The sequence below is a fragment of the Pollicipes pollicipes genome, unplaced genomic scaffold (assembly GCF_011947565.3).
Source record: "Pollicipes pollicipes isolate AB1234 unplaced genomic scaffold, Ppol_2.1 Scaffold_6138;HRSCAF=7277_pilon_pilon_pilon, whole genome shotgun sequence".
Classification (NCBI taxonomy): Eukaryota; Metazoa; Arthropoda; class Thecostraca; order Pollicipedomorpha; family Pollicipedidae; genus Pollicipes; species Pollicipes pollicipes.
In genome coordinates, this window is record NW_023596818.1 from 18,570,091 (window position 1) to 18,576,324 (window position 6,234).

Genomic DNA, 6,234 nt, shown 5'->3' on the forward strand with positions numbered 1-6,234 from the left:
AGCCGGAAGCTAGTGAGCTAGGCGGCCAGAACGGAACAGAGTAAACTGCCAGTGCACGGAGACCGCGGCCACTTGCCAACAGTGCCTCACGGCGATAGTGATATCAAAAACACATCCAGTCAGGTGAAAGCCGACACTGCGCGGAGCATGGGGCCGAACGTTCTCAGTGCAAACACCAATAATCAGGTGAAAACGGACACCGCGCGGAGCATCGGACCGAACTTTCTCAGAGCGAATACCAACAAACACGTCATGAGGCAGCCACTCGATAAAACCAACTGGTGGCATGCCAGCAAACTGCAGTGCATTGAGAGAAAACGTGAGAGGTGACAGCACAAGTTGGAGTGGGGCCAAAAGACAGGGCAAGGACAAGGCGCGCCGCTGCAATCGCCCACCGACTTACCAGGCTCGCTGAAAGTTGATATTCCACGACGTCCCTTCAGTAATGCGCTAAAGCCTCCCCACTACGTTTTTAGACGAGTAGGTGAGCTCGTTGTTAGTCATTGGTGGACTACTGAAGCGAGGATAATGTGGCCCGCCACAAAGCCACTGACTGATAGCAGGCTGGCATCAGCGGGGCAGTTAAGAGGCAACGGTGTAACCAAACCACGTCAGCTCAACGGACCGACGTCTCAAGCCTCGACGGTTCAGCTGCACCTTCACTGAACTTTTGGACTGAACTGCGCTTAATGAACTGAACGGTGAACCAAGCAGGTAGATGTTAAAAGGATTTCACAACCCTGAAAAGCCCATACCAATAGGTAATGCTGGTGACCCCTGAGACCCAGACTGGCGCTCTGAAGTAAGACATGTCCGGAAACAGCTGGCAAACATCAACAGCACCTGATCGGTTCCCCAGGGGCACTCCACCAGCGCTTGTGCGCTTAGCTAGGCCCCACTGAGTCTAATTTGTGACAACACGCACTCCACTACACCAGCCGAACTGCTGCTGGAAATAACTCCCTGCATGTAAGGCCTACCTATTCCGCCGATCTTATTCTCTGTAAGCAGAGTAACGCCGCGACAGTTTCGACAGACATGCAAAGCTAGAATCAACAGTCAGCGAGCCAGCAGCCGGTGCGACCAGAGGCAAAAGGCTGGACCCGAGGTCAGGTTAGGTCAGGTCAGGTCAGGAATGGCAGGATACGGCCCAGTAGGTAAGCCTGCGGTGGGGCCAGGACGGCGGATGAAGTCCGGCAGTGTTTAGGACGACCAGGAAGACAAAATCACCGACATAATGTTGGTGACTAGATCGCGAACTGAATAGTGATGGACCCTCGCCGAATCATGGCTGGACATGGGAGGCGACAATCTTCGGGACTCTAGAACTAGGACTCTCCGGAAGTGCGCTGCAGGACGGAGAGGCTGCGGTGCACCCTTCAGGGACTGTTCGGATCAGTCCTGAAAGATAGGCAAGCTTCAGGGCGGTACAGGTCGTTAACGTCGTGTTGCGGTGCAGGTCTTGGCAGGACTCCTGGATTGGATATCTCCGGACGACCGGCAGCCTCTTCAGCGACTGGTCTGGACGAACGGGCGGACGGACGAACGGACGGAGTCTGCCGGGCCAGGCCAGGCCAGGTCGGGTCAGGTCGGCGTGCAGCACTCACCAGCGAGCGGACCAGCGCGTCATCGAGCGGCACCTGACCCTCGGCGGCAGGCGGCGGGTCCGGGTGCTGCCGTAGCTGCCGCGTCGGCCGGTACTCAGCGTGCGACACGTGCGTGGCCGGCTCGGGCTCGGGCTCTGGCTCTGGCTCGGACTCGGACTCCAGCTCCGGCTCTGGCCGAGGCTCTGGCTCCATCTCTGGCTCCGGCTCCTCGGCGGCCACATGCAGCGCGCTCTGGCCGGGGTCGAGGTGCATGCTGGCGCGGTGACGCGACCCGTTCCCGCCCACGCTAACCTTGACCTCCGTGGTGACGGTGGTGCGGCTCGGCCCCGACGGCCGGTACTCGCGCACCACGGCCGGCGGCGCCGCCGTCACGTGACCGCCGCCGGCCGCCGGCACCGAAGCCACGTGACAGCCGGCGGCCAGCCGCGGCAGGCAGCTGGCGGCGCCGCCGGCGGCCAGCCGCTCGCCGGCGCCGATCTGGCGGCGCAGCGGCGACGGCGAGCGCACCTGCCAGCGCGAGGTGCGCGGCTCCCCGCGCTGGGGCGAGGCGGCCGCCTTCACCGGCGAGCGCGAGCGCTCGACCGGCCGCGCGGCGGCCACGGCCTCGCGCTCGGCGGCACGCGAGGCCCGCACAGGCGCTGGCGCCGGCGCCGATACCTCGGACTCCAACTCCTGGTACTGGGAGGCGAGGCCGGCCAGCCGGCTGCGCAGGCCCCGGCTGCTGGCCGAAGCCGAGAGTGCCGGTGGCGGTGACGGCTCTGGCGGTGGGCACCGCTCGCGAGGTGTCACCTCTGCCTCGAACGTGTCCAGGTCTGGAACGGCGCAAGCCACAGGTCACGACCCGGCGCGTCCCAGTCAGACATCGGGAAGAATACTGACGCGGTGACCGAGACTGGACACCTCGCTGGGTCGGTCAGTCCCGCCTTCTATTCCAAGCAGTGTTGTATCTGACTTATGGGTTCAGTGGCCATGGAGCCCCGAATCCGTGTCCATGACGTCTTAGGAGCTGATGAACTATGCACGCCGTTCAACCTTAGATTGTCAAAAAGGTGACAATTTAATTTTGCACGAACAGAAACAGCTAAGCAACGGCAGAGTGAAACTCGCCGCAAAATACGTCACGCATTTTTGTTTCACAAATCAGCAAGACCGTCAGTACCCCTTCCCGCCCAGTGGTCCGTGCCCAACCCATTCTAAAAGTCACTGTTATACACAAAATGCTCATCTAAAACGTGACTAGCACAACGTGCAGAGATTCCAGTTTCTTTCGGACACCACCTCGCCTCCATTGTAATCCGGTCAAGCCGCAGAGCACCGTCAGCGGCAAGGCCCGCCGCCCGCGCCCTGTGCCCGTCACTGACCGGTCTCGCCGTCGGTGGAGTACAGCGAGCCCAGCTGCTTCAGCCGGCTGCGCGTGCTGTCGTGCAGCACGTTCGGCCGGTTCTCCTTGTCGTCAGTGGGCCGGCGCGGACTGGCCGCCTTGGCTGCGGGTCAGAGGCCGACACTCAGTATGGGTCAGGGTAGGAGGGTGGGTGGCGCGGATCAGGGTGTGGTGGCGCGGATCAGCGCGGGGTGGCGCGGGTCAGGGCGGGGTGTGTTGGCGCGTGTCAGAGTGGAGTGGTGCGGGTGAGGGTGAGGGCGGGGTGGGGATGGGGGTGGGGGTGGGGTGTCATGGTTCAGGGTGTGGTGGCGCGGGTGAGGCTGTGGTGGCACGGGTCAGAGTGGGATGGGATGGGTCAGGTTGGGTTGGCGCGGGTCAGGGCACACTGCGAGGCGCACCAAAGCGCTACAGCCCGCTGATCGAAGGGGGCAATGCTTGCATGCTTCGCACAGATAACCAAATGCAAACAGCAGGCATGCTAAAGGGCCAAGGCAAAGCAATACCACCGGCCACGTGATCATAAGCCACAAAGAACACATCATTGCATTGTCATTAACTGCGTAAGCATCCTACCACGTCCGCATTGCACATTACTCGGCAGACACCACATCCTTAAACATTCAGACGACCTCGCATCTGCCCCCGCCCCCCTCCCCACCTAGCTGACGGCGCGGCTGCCATACCACGCGCCTGCACAGGGCGCCAGGACTCTGCAACAGCCGCCCCGCCACCGCCATCGGTCGCGCTCTGCCGCCGCTGCCGCGCCTCACCTGCCTGCCGGGCGGAGCCCAGGTCGCCGTTGGAGGCGTCCGAGCGCAGGGGACTCCTGGCGGTCGGTGCAGCGTCAGCGGCGGCGCGCAGCGGACTGCGCGCCGAGCCGGCGCCAGTGGAGCCGGCGCCGGTGCGCTCGTCCACGCGCCGCTGCCGCTCCCGGGCCCGCTCCAGCATCCTCTGTCGAGCCGCCGGACGCCGGTTAGACAGACGGTGGCAGGAGGGAGGGAGGGCGAGGGAAGGAGGTCACGGGCAGACGGCGGATGGAGAGGGACATCACGGGTCAAGCATACAGGTCTGAGGAGAGCAGGGGGTTCAGGGCAGATGGAGAAACAGCATGCGGTCAGGGGTAGATGCCTGAGGAGAGCAGGGCAGTCAGGAGCAGATGGAGAGAGACAGCATGGGTCAGGAGAAGATGTCTGAGGAGAGCAGGGGGTTCAGGGGCAGATAGGGAGAGACAGTATGGGTCAGGGGTAGATGCCTGAGGAGAGCAGGGGGTTCAGGGGTAGATAGGGTGGGACAGCATGGGTCAGGGGTAGATGCCTGGGGAGAGCAGGACAGTCAGGAGCAGATGGAGATGGATGACATGGGATTGTTGCAGGTGGCTGGATGGGAAGCATCAGGGCAGGGCAGGTAAGCTGGTCTGAATTGGCTCATCCCTTGGGATGGAGCAGTTTGACTGGAAACCTTTAGAAAAGAGCAGTGGCTCACTCATCAATGAATGCAGCAAATGAATGGAGGCATGCTACAGTGAATTGGCCAACATGGCCTTTGCGGCCATGTTGGCCATGGTATGTAGCCATGTTGGTAGCTGTGGGCCATGCCAATTGAGCCCCTCCCACATGGTGGGACAGTTTTAAAGAATGACCTCTTGCTTGATCTATGTTCAGTAAGATGCAGCTTTGACATTAAAAAATGGGCTCTTCTTGATGTGACCTGCTACATGATATTATTTGGGAACTGTTATGCTGCACAAGATAGTAGCCACAAGCCACAGCCTGTGTAGTGTATAAAGTTTTAAAGGCCTGAAAAATATTTTGGGATTTTCTTCAATATTATTAACTTTTTAAAAACATATCTAACTCCTAAGGAATACATACTGTCCAGTCTCCCCCCAAAAAACTAGAAAACTGAACAATGGTCCTGGAGCCCTATTTTTTAGTTGCATTTTTGAGAGCTCCCCATGTTGAGTTCAGGGTGTGTCACTGGATAAGGAAAAATCATACTGACCTAACCAAGTCAAATTAAACAGCCTATACATTCCACCTCAGACACAAAAGAATCAGGATTCCTTACCTGAGGCCTTAGGCCCATGCATCCTTTCAGTGTACTTTCAAAAATGCCTCAATTATTAGTCTTCATTAAATGTGATAAAACAAACTGTGGTAGTTGTTTTCATGCTTATAATTTTGTGCATATTTATTCAATGTGCCATTTCAGACAGAAATCAGATTAATGGCATACTCATGGCACCTCAAAGCTGCTATTGGTATGCAGAAAATAGCAGCACCACTCATAGGTGGTACCTAAGCCAGGTAGGCATGACTAATCTTTCAAAAACTGAGGCCTAAGCAGTGTACAGCACTATCAAGGCACCACCACAAAAATAGCAGTCTGGCCAGGTATAAGCAAAGAAAGCTGCAACACTTAACCCTCATGTATAATTAAACAGCCCCCATGTTAGGCAAACACATTAACAAAAAGCCTGAATGCCATGCCTGATGCTCCAAGCAGCACAACTATCATGAAGTATATTTAAAGCCCCCAAAATATACACATCATATGACTGTTATACAACATCTTCAATACATACTTGATAATTTTATAAGATCTCCAACTCCCTATCTTCAGTCTGTGGTGCCAATGTTGAGACAAAAAGACTAAGTACAAGCATGAACACAAGATGTTTCCTATTTCAAACATGTTTCAAGATAAGCAAAGCCAGAAAATAATAGGAATTGACTTTTACCAGGAGACATCTGACACTTATAGCTACAAAAATGGAAAATTATCAGCCTAAACGCAGCCGGACGAAGTCGGCGCTCAGGAAAAATCCGAGTGAACGGCACAAATTTACAATAACGCACCGTAAAGTTGCGCTGCAAGAGTTTATATACTTACTGCGGTGAATGGGTCCATATTCAACACCTCTTTACAGGTTTCTGACACATTCCAACAAAAATCGAGCCAGCCCGAATCGCCTCCTCTCCTTGGAGTCAGCACTCGTCAACTGGCGCGTTTGTATTCAAATTTAAATGGCCCGCTGATTTTTCACTATCGATGTCGGTGAAATAGCATGGTATCGACGAAGAATGGAGGAAAGAAGTGATATCGACAATAGATAATTTCATTTTGATAGAATAAAGCAGGAATTGCTATGTCAAAGCTATTTCACTAAGATTGCTATGTCACTGTGATTCCTTGTGCACCTGCTAGAATTTTAATTGTTTTGCAGTGAATTCAGTACTTACCGTA